Source organism: Mustela nivalis (assembly GCF_964662115.1).
Source record: "Mustela nivalis genome assembly, contig: HAP1_SCAFFOLD_1774, whole genome shotgun sequence".
Lineage (NCBI taxonomy): Eukaryota > Metazoa > Chordata > Mammalia > Carnivora > Mustelidae > Mustela > Mustela nivalis.
The window spans coordinates 50,393-64,080 of record NW_028134890.1 but is presented as its reverse complement, the minus strand read 5'-3'; the positions used below and the strand labels follow the sequence as shown (position 1 = coordinate 64,080).

General features: G+C 64.3%; 1 protein-coding gene across 1 annotated transcript in view; it reads left to right on the top strand.

Annotated features, from left to right (window-relative positions):
* The window catches only part of GNG7 (G protein subunit gamma 7), a 61,915-nt gene that overhangs the window by 23,151 nt on the left and 25,076 nt on the right, over positions 1 to 13,688 (top strand). The window lies entirely within an intron of this gene.

The following is a 13,688-nucleotide window of genomic DNA, read 5'->3' as shown; positions in this document are numbered from 1 at the left end:
ACACTGGTCCCCAAAGACATCCTTGTCCTGGAAGACCTGTGGACGTGTCCCCTCACGTGACAGAGGGGACCTCGTCAAGGTCCCCCTGGGTCAGGGGGGCCAGCCCTGCCCACGAGGGGTTTGGCCCCAGGAGGCCCATTTTGGACTCCTGGCCTCCGCGTGGTACGGAACAGCTTGGTGCGGAGTGAAGCCGCGGAGCGGGTCTTTTGTTCCGACAGTTCCCGGACAGCAGGGTTTATACCCCTGTTGTTTGCCTCTTTGATGCCTAGAAAAGTATCTTTTGCCTTCCCACTCACTCCTCCAGTGGGTGGCCTACTGGCCCATCCTCCAGTGTCCCGAGGAGGTGACACCCGAGGACGCCTGTGTCCCCACCTTGTTACCCGGAACACTTCCAGACTAGAGGCCAACGCTCCCAGCACTTGGCAGCTGAAGCCGCTCTGCACCCCGGTCTCAGAGGCCCTGAGCCCTGCTGTCTCACTCCTCCCAGCCAGTCGGCCGGTCCCTCCACGCCTTCCCGACACCCATTCTCTGACGGTCCCACTGTCCCTCGTCTCCCGGCCCACCCAGTTCCCGGAACCAGCCCGATGGCCGGTGTGGGGGAGCTGGGGCCCTTTGGGGTCCCGGGTGAGCCACTGGCCAGAGCTCTGAGGGCCTGTCCAGCCCGCCGCTGTGCAGGACAGGGCGCCCCACGGCTGGAGATGGTGGCCGGCGCTGCTGGGAGGGGGCTCCTTTGCTCCTGCTAACTCCCTGAAGTTTTGGAACGACGTGGAGTCCCACAAGACGTGTCGGGGGTGTGTGGGTGGCCACCAACCCGGCCTGTGCACCTAGACCCGTGCAGGCGGGAGCAGGAACCCGGAGTCCGCCATGGTGGGCGGGTGAGGGCCACAGCTGGGGAGGGGACAGTCTGCATTCTCAGGATGTTTTCCCTTTTAGCCTCTCTCTGGCCATTTCCTGGCCCCTCGCAGACCAGTGATGCTGGCCCCTGGCCAGGGCCGGTTGTTTTCCACAGAGGGGGAGGGTCAGTCTGGGATCCACACCCCACGACCCGGGAAGCAGGAGACACAGGTTCCAGCCCTGCTCCACCCCGTCCCAGCCGTGTGACGTGGGAATCCTTTCCAGCGGGGTTTCTGCGCCCGACTCTGCTGGCGTTGGGGCCGGCTGGTCCTGGGACCCGGGGGGCTGCTGCACACCTCCCCGTGCCCAGGACGCCCCCCGAAATGAGCTGGCCTGATGTCAGCCGTGCTGAGGTGGCCCGTAGGGACAGCAAGCAACGCTTCTTTGCTGGGTCCTCCGGGTTCCGCAGTAATGGGGTCTGGGGCCTCCAGCAGTGGGCCGAGCCCTGGGGCCCCTCGCCAGCCCTGCGGCCCCGCAAGCTGACTGACTTGGGGTACGCACCCCAGCACAGCTAGGTGTCGACAGCACAGCTAGCTAGCTTGGAGACTTGAACTAAGGGTCAGGAAGAGACTCCGTCCAATAGGAGAAACACAAATCGTTTTATAAAGCTGCGTCTGGGGCGAGTGCGGGGGGCTGCCTCTCTGAGGGCCCGCTTGGCCTCCCGCGCGTCCCGGCAACCTCGGAGCCCCTCGTTGACAACTCACGTCTTCCCGCCACTCCGTGGTGCTGCGTGCAGACCCCGCGACGCTTCCTGTAGGAAACCTTTGCCTTTCTTTCTAGATTTATTCATAACGACAGGTGCACAGTGCACCTAATACCTCCATGTGTGAATTCTACATGTCGATGACACACGTACTGGCCCGTAACGCCATCGGAAGGGCCTCCCCACTTTAGGGACGTGCGGACAGGCGTCTCCCCACTGAGAGCCCCGGCACCTCAGCAAACCGTCCTCAGGGCCCAGGGCCACGGTCTCAGGCACCTCGGAGACTTGATTCCATGGTCTGCACCCTCACCGCGGGCTCCGTGCCTCGGGTAAGCTCCTCTCCCTGCATGTGGGCAAGACCGCCTCCGGCCTGGGGAACATGATAAAGGTCACAGACGCGCCGTGAGCTCGTTCGGTCACATAACGCCCGCTCAGCAGCCCCTAAGTCACACTGTCTCCACTGCTGGCTGTGAAGAAGCAAGCTGCCACGTTAGGAGGGGTCCTGCAGGGAGCCACGTGGCTAGGACCCCAGGGTGGCCGCTGGGCACTGAGCCAGCCTAAGGAGCCACGAGGAGGCGACTGTACCAGCAACCCGCCCGAGCAGAGACGGGCCGTCCTCGGGCTCCTGGGGAGACAGCAACCCCAGCTGGCTTCGGGGACCTCGGAGCAGGGACCCCCTGCACGGAGACACTCGGTGGGGAGTGTGTGAAGCAGCTTGGAAAACATCCGCTGGCCGGGGCCCAGCCTGCAGCCCTGCGACTAGAGTCCCTGAGCTCAGAGCAAACCAGTGCCGCGGTTAGCCTGGCCCCCTCCCTGGCGGCCCCGTCCCCCGGGGGCCCTGCACGTGTCCGGAAGCCACAGCCGCCCTGCAGGAAGGAGCAGACCCCGCCCCGCGTGGACTCCCCGCGCCGCACGTGCAGGCCGGCCCCGCGCCGCTGGGACTGACCCCGTGTGTTTGTTCTGCTGCGGCCTCCCGGGCCGCCCGCGCTGCACGCCCGCACCTCACCCGGGGCTGCCCAGCCTCGGGTGGGAGACTCAGCCGCCGGGGCCGCCAGCCCCGCGACCCCTGCTCTGGGAACACGTATGCGTGCCGCGTGCGTGTGTGTGCGTGTGCGCTCACGAGGGTGGGTCCCCTCTCTGCTCTGCTCCTCTCCTAGCGGCTTTCCAGAGCGGCCAAGCATGGCCCGAACACACGTGCACACACGACGGGGTCCAGCTCGGGTCTCTGCTCGGGTTCCCGGCACCCAGGGACACCCTTTCCCCCGGGACCGAACAAAGCCCGACACAGGTGTGGTCCTTTCTCAGGGGCCTCCCGGCAGCCGGTGGGGAAACCGCGAGCCCATCGTGCGGTGCGGATGAGAAAGGGGCTTCGGGCGGGTATTGATGTGAAGCTGAGACCTTGTGCACGGCTGGTGGGACTGTGAAATGGGGCAGCTGCTGTGGAAAACCGCCCGCCGGGTCTGGGTCTTCTTCAGACAATTAGAAACAGACCTACTGTGTGCTCCAGCGGCTGGGCCTGCAGGTCTGCGGAGCGAACGGCACGCGGGGACTCGGGGAGGTGTCCGCACACCCTCCGTTCACAGCAGCAGGGTCACGGCAGCTGAGGAGTGTGTCTGTCGACGTAGATGGACACACGCGGCGCGGTCCGTCCCCACGCGGGGCTGCGGCTCTCAAGCTGTGGCCCCGGCAGCCTGTCACACCCAGGCCCTGCTCCCCGGCATCTCGGACCAAGAACCCCAGGAGGTGAGTGTCGGTTTTGCGCTGCGATGGTTTGCCGAGGACAGAGCAGCCCGCGGGCCCAGGACACAGAGGACACAGAGGACACACCGATGTGGGGGCAGGGCTGTGTCGTCTGGCCGTGCCCCTGGGATCAGCCCCTCCCCAGGATTAGTTGCTGACACCCGGTGGGAGGCAGGTGCTGATCCCAGTGGCCCCCTGAAAGTCAGGGAGCCCGTCCCTCGTGACCCGCGGTGCCCCTCCGGGAACCTTCGCACCGGTCCCCGGGGTCCCGCGCGTTCTGCACAGCGGTGGGATGCCGGCAACTCGGAAGAGCGGAGCGGAGAGGTCCTTCGGGGATTCGCAGAGACGGTGGAGCGTCTGTGTCTGACCGATAGCTGATTGGCTTAAAGCCGGACCGCAGAAATCCCCAGAAAGGGGTTAGTGGTCTCCAGGGGCTGAGGGAGGAATGGAGTTGGGGGTGACAGCCAAGGGTAGGGGGTTTCTTTGTGGGGTGACGAGAGTGTTCTGACATTAAGCGCGGGGATGGCTGGGCAGACATTTGATGGGCCAAGTGTGGGGTGTGTGAATTGTGGCTCCGTGAAGCCATGTCGGAGCCCCGCCCACGGCGCAGGTAAGCGGTCGGGTCTCCGTCCTTGCGCGGTGAGGGCTTGAGCTGTTCTTGGAGGGGAGTGAGCTCCCCAGCGCTGGCGATATGCAAGAAGCCGTTGTGAGCAGCAGCTGCACTCGCCCCAGGAGGGGGCAGGAAGGAAGCAAAGGTCCTGTGGGGGCGGCGAGCTGGCTTCCTGCCCGTTGGGTGAGCTGCCGGCGCCCACCCCGGGGGCCCCCCGTCACCCGAAGCTCACAGGGCCCGGCAGCAAGGCTGCTGCATGTGGGCCCGTGAGGGGCACCCCACCTCCGCCCTCGGACCCCAGACCTCAGACAGGGGTCAACATCCCCACAAGACAGCAAGCCCGGAGTGGGTCAGATAGTGTCCCCACCAGTTTCCGTCCACCGGGAACCTCTGAAATGACCTTGTCGGGAAAGAGAGTCTTTGCAGATGTGTGGGAGGGAAGGTGGGAGAGAGGCGTTCCTGCAAGAAGCGGCCAGTCTGGACGCACAGATGTGCAGGGTGGGGAAGACCGGGGGGCGCCTGGAGCCTCGGGAGGGAGGGGGGTCAGGGGCGGCGGGGAGAGCCGGGCTAGCCGCGGGGTGTGGCCCGAGGGAGCCCAGCAGGAGGCTGACACTGCCCGCCTCAGGCCTTGCGTGCCGCGGCCACCATGGTTGGGTGAAGGACTGACCTTGTCCAGAAACAGAGCCCACACGTAGTGTCCGCTGACCTCCGACAAAGGAGCAGAGACAGTTCAGGCGGTGTGGGCCCGGCCTGAGGTCCCCGTGCCACAGAAGATGGGTCCAGAGAGGACTCGGTCCGGAGTCTGCTCTCCAGGACCGTGAGAGTGAGTGTCCGCTCCCTGGAGCTCCGGCCTGTGGTCCTGGGTGGGGGCTGCCCCGGGAGCGCACAGAAGGGGCCCCTGCCTGTGAGGGGAGGGGGCACCCCCGCTGGCCCGGCTGCTGAGCAGGACACAGGGCTCTGGCAGGGATGTCCCCTGGACCGGGGAAGCCCCCCTTAGGGGTCAGAGGCCTCGCCCTGGGAGCAGGAAGTCGGTGGCACGCGACCAGCCCACCCTTGCCCTCAGCAGACCCTGGGCCACGCTGGCCGTTACCCTGTGGTGTGGGCGGGACCAGGTCTGACCAGGCGTCTGCCGGCAGGTTCCGGACGGCTCTGCCGTCTCCAGGTCCCTTCCAGAAGGCGGGCTGATGGTCCCAGGCTCCCAGGACGGGGCAGGGCCCCATGCGGCAGGCCCCGGCAGGTGCGGGCGCTGGCGGTCTCAGACCCTGGGCAGTGGGGGCCGGACAAGGCCTGGCTTGTGCACCGTCGCCCCGTCGTCTGTCAGAGCCGGCCGTCTCTTCAGAGGTTTGGGGCTTCGTGTGGGGGTTGCTTGTGCACTGCCTTGGCTGTTTTTGTACTGGGGTCGGGGCCGCTTATTCCTGAAAACCCTCCTAGTACATCCCGCCTGCCGCCGAGACTTTTCTCAGGGGCCGTCTCTGTCCATGGCTCCTGGCAGGGGCCCGGGGCTTCCAAGCGCTTGTGGTGCGAGTCTCTCCGCCACGCCCAAGTTCCGACGGGCGCCGAGAACCCGTCGTGCAGAGAGAAAAGCCGAGGTTCCAAGGGCTCCTCCCAGGGGTGGCTATGGGGAGCAAACTTCCATCCCGACTGGAGGCCCGGTCAGGCTCTGCGTGGCCCCCGTGGACTCTGCTCCAAGTTCCTGGGTGGGGGGGGTGGTTCTAGTATCGGTTCTCAATAGGGGTGGCCTGGTCCCAGGGCCGCTGGATGGTGTCGGGGATGGCTGTGGGCATGGAAGGGGAGGGGCCGGGGACACTTTGCCCCCCGCCGTGCCCAGGACCTCCCAGATGTCAGCAGCCGTCTGTATCAGCAGAGTTCCCGTCACTTCACAGACGTTCGTGCAAGAGTCAGGACAGTGACGGGCTGTTAGTGCCCCGACTTAGAGCTTTGTTTAGTGGGTTCCACGAGGCTCTCCGTGCCACGGTTCTCCCGTTGACGAGCTGTGCTTCCGTGTGGATTAGCTGCAGTGTGTGTGTATGTGTGTGTGCGTGTGTGTGCGCACACGCATGTGTGTAAATGGGTAAGTATACGTGCGCGTAGGCACGCGTGCACACCGTGTGTGTCGGAGTATCTGGGTGTGATTCATCTTCGGGGGCCTGGACGGCCTCGTGAAGGACGGTTTCCAGAAAGGCCCGTACACGCCCGCTGCGGGGTCCTCGTGAGCAGAGGCCGCCCTTCCTTCGCCGCTGCACGTCGGGGCAGCCCCCCGCCGACGCCGTCAGGGAGCCCCACCACGCGGCTCTCGGAGCTCTCGGAGGTTCTCGGAGGCTCTCGGAGGCTCCGGCGTGCTCTCGGGAGCCGGACCCCAAGCACCAGAGGCCCCGAGGGGAGAGGGTGCCTCTGTGTCTGGCCTCGGCCTTGCTGCCCCTTGAGAGAGCAGACGCGCCCCATTTACCTGATCTCGGGTCCTGCTCCCCCCGCCCACGGCCCTGCTCTTCGGTTTGGGTGCGGACGGGCTGCCCTGAACCTCCGCCGTCCCTGACCCCAGCCATGCAGATTCCTCCCCTCCCGTCACGGCGAGGCCCACGCGTGTCGGGGTGTCTCCTTGTCCCCTCGTCCCCCCCCCCGCTCTGCGGCTCCGCCTCGCCGTGAAGCCCGCAGGCTGTATTAGTCTCTTTTGAAGTCAGCAGACCACGGCATGCAACGTTCCAGGCTGATCGCACCGATCTTTACCCCGGCGCGGTCGTGACGTGCGTCGAGCGTCTTCATGGGGAGGAACCGCCCAAGTCAAAACGAGGCCCTGTCAGTCCCTTCTATCCCAGACGCACCACTGCCGGCCTGGAAACCCTTCCACGCCCCAGTAAGGGGCCCGGGCTCTCCGCGCAGCAGACTCGCCCGCGTTCAGCACAGCCTGGCTTCGGCCCCGGACCCCCATCGACTCCACCCCGACCACCCGCGTCCCGGCCCAGACCCCGAGCACCGGCCCCACGTGGGCCTCCCACAGGCCTCCAGCCCCACCCTGCGCCCTGTCGCGGGCACCGTCTACTCAAGCAGGCTCCCTACTTAATTCCTTCGTTAAGAAAAGCAAGGCTGTCGCTCAAGGCCAGAAACTCACGCATTCGAAGTATCCATTTCAGTGTTTTGGGTCCATTCGCAAGGTTGTGCACTTATATCGCCATTACTTGATTCCAGAATACTTTCATCATCCCCGAAATAACCCCATGCCCCATTCCTCCCTCCCCTGACCCCCACGAACCCCCTTCCCATCTGTGGAGGAGCCTGGTCTGGGCGTGTCACATGCGTGGACTCACACCCATGTGGCCAACTGTGCCTGGTCCCCTCCCTGAGCATCGTGGGCTCAGGGTCGGTCCCTGGGGCAGCCCATGGGGGCCTCGCGCCTGCTGGCGGTGGAGTTCCGTTGTGCGTGTGTGTGTGCGCACGCGCGCGTGCATGTGTGTAATCTGTCCATTCACTGGGGTGGTAGACGTTAGGTTGTGTCTGTGCTTGGTCTATCACGTGTAATGTTCCTGTGGACATTTGTGCACACGTTTTTGTGTGGACACATGTTTTAATCTCTTTGGGGTAGATGCCTAGAAACAGAACTTCTGGGTGATAGAAACTGCATTTTAAGCTTACGAGGAGCTGCCGTTTCTTTACTTCAGAGTCTGTTCATCCCTCCCGGTCAGGGCTCTGCAAACTGCCGCCGGCAAACCAACCTGGCCCTCTGCCCGTCATTGCAAATAAAGTTTTATTGACACACGGCACACCCATTATGTGTTGTTTACGGCAGCAACTGGGTTGAATCGTTGGAACGGTGATAATGTGTCCCACAAAACCAAAAATATTTACTATTTGGCCTTTTACAGAAAAAAAATATGTTTGTAACTCACCACTTTATCCATACACTGTAATCAGCTGTTTGTGTACCTCTAATCTGCACCCCAACACACACACAGTCCCCTTAGGGCAGGAATTTAATTTTTTGTTTCTTTATTTCTGTTTCTTGCTGTCATTAAACACTTGCACATAATCCCCACCCTCACCATCTGGGGGCACTAAACGCATCGGACCTCCAGGTCCTCACTTTCCTGCGGGGACTGGGACGGAGCCCTGGCCTCACTCGCGGGTCCCGCCCTCCGCTGAGCTGGACAGTCGGCTGGGACCCCTCGGGCGGGATACATCCGGACCATCCACTTGGGGCGGGATGTGACATCTGTGTACCTTGAAGCCCCGGGTGATGCTGAGGTCTGGGAGCCTGGTGTTCCTGGTTCCTGATCCTAGACGTCTGCGCTTTGCATGGATTTCGTCCTGAGGGAAGGAGCCACCAGGCCCTTCCTCCTGTGCAAACCGCCCAGAGGTGGGGGTGCTGTTGTGCTGGGGCAGGGGGTGAGGTGACGTTTCCTGCGCTTCCCGCAAGTGCCGGGAGTCTGTCAGTCCAGTGAGGGGGGACCCTTCTCTCTTGGGGTCCTGGCATGTCACAGCTCCAGAGAGACAGAACTCCTACAGCCAAGTCCTTTTTTCTTTTCTTAATGACCAACGTGTCCTTTCCTTGGGGCGGCTGCAACAAATAACCCAGACTCGGTGCTTAGAACAGAAATCGGCGCTCTCGGCTTCTGAAGGCTAGAAGCCCCCAGGCAAGTGTCGCAGAGCCCTGCTCCCCGTGGAGGGTCCGTCTTGCCTCTCCCACTCCACGGGGCTCCAGCCCCCCGCCCTGCAGTGTGGGCCTCCGTGGCCCCGTGGCCTCCCGCTGTGTGTCTGAGAATCAGACCCCCCCACTCTCGGAGGAGGACACCCGGTGTGGGATTCGAGGCCGGCCCTCAATCCAGGATGACCTTTCACGTCCTTGTCCGCAAAGATCCTTTTTCCAAATGAGGCCGCGGGGTGAGCTTCCAGGAGAGCGTGAGTCTGGGGACAGTCTCCATCCCACTGCAAGCAGCAGACATTATTTTCGTCTCGCCGAGAACTGCCCGTCCTTTAGAGGAGCCGGAACAGTCCGTGCACAGAACTGCCTCCCTACTCCGCAGCCCGTCCTTTGGTTTCGTCCTGCCACCGCCCCCCCAGCACCGCCTGCCTGTGTGTGTGTGTGTGTGTGTGTGTGTGTGTGTGTGTGTGCATGTACGCGCGCGCACACTTGCATAAGCGCCCCCCATCCTTCTCCGACCAGGGAAGGGGGTGGGTAGAAATGTCCAGATCAGCTGACGGTTACCTTGGTGACGGTCTTGCCAAATTCGCGGTACCATATGTCCATTATCTCAGGGCAAATAAATGTTTAAAAAGTAAGGTCGACGGTTGTGTTAAAAATCCCTCCTCAGGATGAAGACGGTGGAGCGGTTCAGAGACGCGCACTCAGTAATCCCAGCGCGGGGGTGCTGGGGGGGCGCAGGTGGAGGCAGCCCTGCCCCCAGGGGACACAGAGCCGGGTCTGGGGACATCTGTGGCTGTCTGTCGGGACTCGATGCTCCTGGTGTGGGGGCGTGGAGGGGGTGGGGCCGGGGATGCTGCCGGGGACGCGCCCCCAGAGAGTGACTCTGCTGTGTCACAGGCGGGGGTGGGGAGGACCCCGTCCTAGATACTGAGAGTAAGCGTTGCTTTCAGCTGAACATACGTGAGGTTTACTTCTTGGTCACGTTAACACAAACAAACAAAGGCAGTGGGTGTGCCTCCCTGCACTGTGGCCGGTGGGGACCCTCCTGCCGGACGGAAGGACAGACAGCCCCTGACCCCAGGGGCACGAGGGCAGCTGCTGCGGGGTGTCTAGTGCCTGAGGGTCACAGTCAACTCCCATCTGAGTCTTCCGAACCTGCTGGATGTTACGGGCAGGACCCGAGTGGGCGGAGGCCGTGGATGGTAGCCGTGAGCCCGGTTTCGTTCCGAGAAGCAGAACCCAGAGACACTTCTGAGAGGTGCCCAGGCGGGGTCTTGCCCGCCGGCTCCCCAGAAGAGCTGTCACAGTCGAGAAGCAGCACTTCCCATTCGTTTCCCTGCCCGGGGCAGCTTCCTGTGCCGGGCGGTTTGCTCGGCATTTCCGAGACCTACCAAGGAGAAGGGCAGACAGACGACCTGTCTGTGGTCCTTCCAGGAGAGGCCCCGGCGCCGGGAGCTGGAAAGACAAGGGAGAGGCAGCGGCACCCGGAGGCAAAGCCGCAGACCGGGGCCAGGGTCCCTGTGGGCACGGAGAGCCGCAGGGCATCCGTGGCTGCAAAGTGACCCAGACCAGTGGCCCCCGCACCCGCCGGGTCATTCTCTGGCGGGACGGGGGGTTTCCAGGCACAGGGGGGGGCCAAGCAGCATCCCGGGGCCCCGCCTGCTTTGTGCCCAGACTTCCCACTCGTGACAGATGCAGACGTCCGCAGACACGGCCCACTGTGCCAGAGGGCAGGATCGCCCCAGGGGAGACCCCCTGCCCCAGCGACCCCCTCCACACACGCGCACACACACACACGCGTGCACACGTGCAGGCATGTGAAAGCCTCCACCCACTCCGGCATATAAAGAAGGGCCTTGCTCGTGGAAAAGCAGGGAGTCAGTCAGCCAGGCATTCTGGAGTGTTCCTCTCCCGGCTACCAGGCGAGCGAGCCACAGGCAGCGCATGTCTGCAGGGCGTCGGGGCCGCGCTGCAAGTGCGGTCCTGACTCCTTTCTCAGGAGCGTAGAGGAAAGAAGAGAAAATCGTCTTATGACGCGTGGGGAGACGCGTCGTGCCCCCTCCAACGCCGCACGGCCCTCAGCGGCAGCTGCCACGGCCCTGTGACCCGTCAGCTTGACCCAGGCGCGTTGGCCCCGACCCTGGGAGCCCCCGCCCCCACTGCCACGCGGCTCTCTATAGCGTATGCGGTACGTGATTCCTTCCGGCATCGCTGTGGTAAGCGCCCTGGGCCTGCCTGGTGCTGTCCGGACAGTCCCCTAGAGGGACGCCGCGGGGACCCCCCTCACGGCCCCTCAGGCCAGACGCTGTGAGGGATGCTCCGTCCACGCTTCTGCACACACTCAACAAGGGGGCGTGGGAAAACCCGAGGCGGCTGAGTCCGCGCCCCGGGGCCTCCTGGCCGTGTTGGCGGGTGATGGCTAAGAGCGCCCGGGGCTCTGCGGGGACCTTCTTGCAGCCTTTCTGGAGGGCGAGTCAGCCCCTGTACCTCTGAACTCAGGGTTCACACCCGGATTTGTCTCCAGGGGCGTACCCAGCCTGGATGTGCGTGGACATCCGCGTCCTATGCGTTGGTTTTCCTGGCAAATGTCTTCGAGAAGAGACGGAAGCATCCGGTGGCGGCCGCTCCGCGCGGCGTGTGTGTCTGTGTTCACGTGCGCGTCTGCAGAGCTTCTCGGCGGGGGCAGTTTTGTCCCGGGAAGTCGCCGTGGACGCCGAGTTAGCGGGCACGCCGTGCAGCGCCCAGGGCCTCGCCGGACTCGGTTCCCACGAGTGTCGGTCACGCTCTCGTCAGCCAATCCATACGTGACCTTGACCTCGTGGCCCTCGAGCGACTGTTTGAAGACCTCAGTTACCACGCAGTCAGGATGGAGAGGGACCTCAGCGGTCATAGCCCGAGCTGAGCGCCTCGTCCCACCTCAGCTTGGAACGGGTCACTGCCCTGCGTGTGTCCGAGGAGGACTGAGAACCGCGCCCCCCCACCCCGCCCCCTCCGAGAGTCACTGCGGTCACTCAGGGATTTTAGCAGTTAGGCAAAGCCGAGAAAGGACTGTGCAGACAGTGCGGTGCTCAGCGCAGACGGGCCGAGGCCTGGCCCGCTGGGACGGCCCCACCCCCAGGGCTGCCTCCCACCCACCCTGTCTAGCCTGGCCAGCGGAGGGTCCCCACGTGGCTCTCACTCAGGCTCTCCCTTAAGACGGGTCTCACCGGGGCTGGTTCTGTCCCCACGGGGCCCGGAGCCATGTCTGGGGATGTCTGTGGTCATCGTGACGGGGGCTGTTCTTGGCATCGAGGGGGTGGGGCCGCGATGCTGCTCGGCGCCCGCGGTGCCCGGGACGCCCCTGCCGAGAGTGACCCGGCTCCAAATGTTGGGCCACGAGGGAGACCCCACGTTATCTGAAAAAGCAGTGAAGTCTAGTCCCTGCTCATGCTGGACACGAGAGTAAATCCCCGGGGTCAGAGGGTACAAACCAGGGCGACCCCAGCGTCTGTGAGTCGCCCCCACTCAGCGTGTGTCGTGAAGCGCGTGCAGTGTCCCAGGACCTCTGGAGCCCGGTGGCTGCCGAACGCAGTCTCCTGGGGGTCAGTGGGACCTCCTGACGCAGGGGGTCTCACCTGGGAGTGAGTCTGCTCCCCAGGGGACACAGGTGATACCTAGGGACATTTTTGGTTGTTTCAGCTCCAGCGAGTGCTCCCGGAGTGGAGCGCGGGGGGGCCAGGGATGCGGCCAGGCGGCAGAGAGTGGTCGGCCGCGGGAGGCCGCGGGAGGCCCTGGAAGAGCCGTGCTTTAGAGAAAACCACGCAGCTGCCTCCTCCCTGCGTCCGAGGCGCTGGGCCTCCCCCGCCGGGCCGTGGGGAAGGTTTCCACCCGATGTCAGCTCCCCACCCCCAGCCGGTGGTGTTCGCCCCCCCGGGAGCCCAGGGCGGTGGAGAAAGACTCGTGTGGCCGGGAGTGGCAGTGGCGGCATGACCCTTTGTGTAAGTGGAAAAAACCCTGTCGGTTTGTGGAAAGAGCTAATGTTTGCAGAGGAGGGGGCCGGCTCTCCGGAGCATGGCGGATGGTGGGAGCTGGAGGGAAAGAGCATGGCCTGCAGAAGCCCAGGGACAGGGGCTTCTGCTGACCCCCCAGGACCAGCCCACAGCAGAATCAGCCCCAAGGACCAGCGCCACGCCCCCACCCCAGACTTGAGGGTCTGGCTGCCTTCTTTTCCAGTTGTGGTGGTCCCAGCCGCTGCAGGGTCCCCTGGGGGACCCAGACGAAGGCATCTGCCTGGCCTCCGTAGCCTGGAGCTTCCTCAGACCCACAGGAGGCCGGCGCTGGCCACAGCCATGCAGTGGGGCGGGACACTCGCCTCTCCCTCGTGGCCGTGCTTGCCAGGAAGCAGGAAAGGGGGACCTCCCCGGGGGTCCGTTCTCGGGGCAGCTGAGGCAACATGCGGTGTAGCTTGGCTCTCAGCCTCGGACTCACCCTGACAGCTGGACACGGTGGCCCCCAAGGATGGTCCTGCCGTGTGGGTGTCCAGTACCAGAGGGAGACTGAGCTCTGTCCAGGGTTCCACCCAGAGCAGGGCTCCCGCTCCCTGGAAAACAACAGCTCCAAAGTGCCGTCCCCCAGCGTGATCCCGGGACTTCCTGGCCTTCCTGTTGGCCTGCTGGCCCTCGGCGGCCAGCCTCAGATCCCATGCCTTCCTGTGCCCGGGTGCCCGTCACCTCCGCCGCCCGGGGTTAATCGGTTCGTCCCGAGTCTGTGTTTTCCGCCTCTCCCTCTTCGGTCCCGGCACGTGGCTTCCAGCAAAGTAGAAAACCAGACGTGGAAAAACACCCAGCGTGACGTTTCAAGGCTCGGTTCCTGAGCGTTTTGTTTTTCTGATACTGGTGTGTCCGTCGAGCTCCGGAACGGGGTAGTGCGGGTCCCAGAGGAACGCTCGGTGCCCCCGCCCTGCCCCTGCGAAACACGGGGGTCTCTCCCCACGGGCTGGGTTGTGGAGAGTAAAGCAGACTCTTCAGAACCCCAGCCCAGGCCCTCGGGAGGCCGCGGCGGGTTCCGTTCACACGCCACGTTTTTGGCGACAGTGAAGTCTTTCCCCAAGAAAAGCGGGAGGCGGT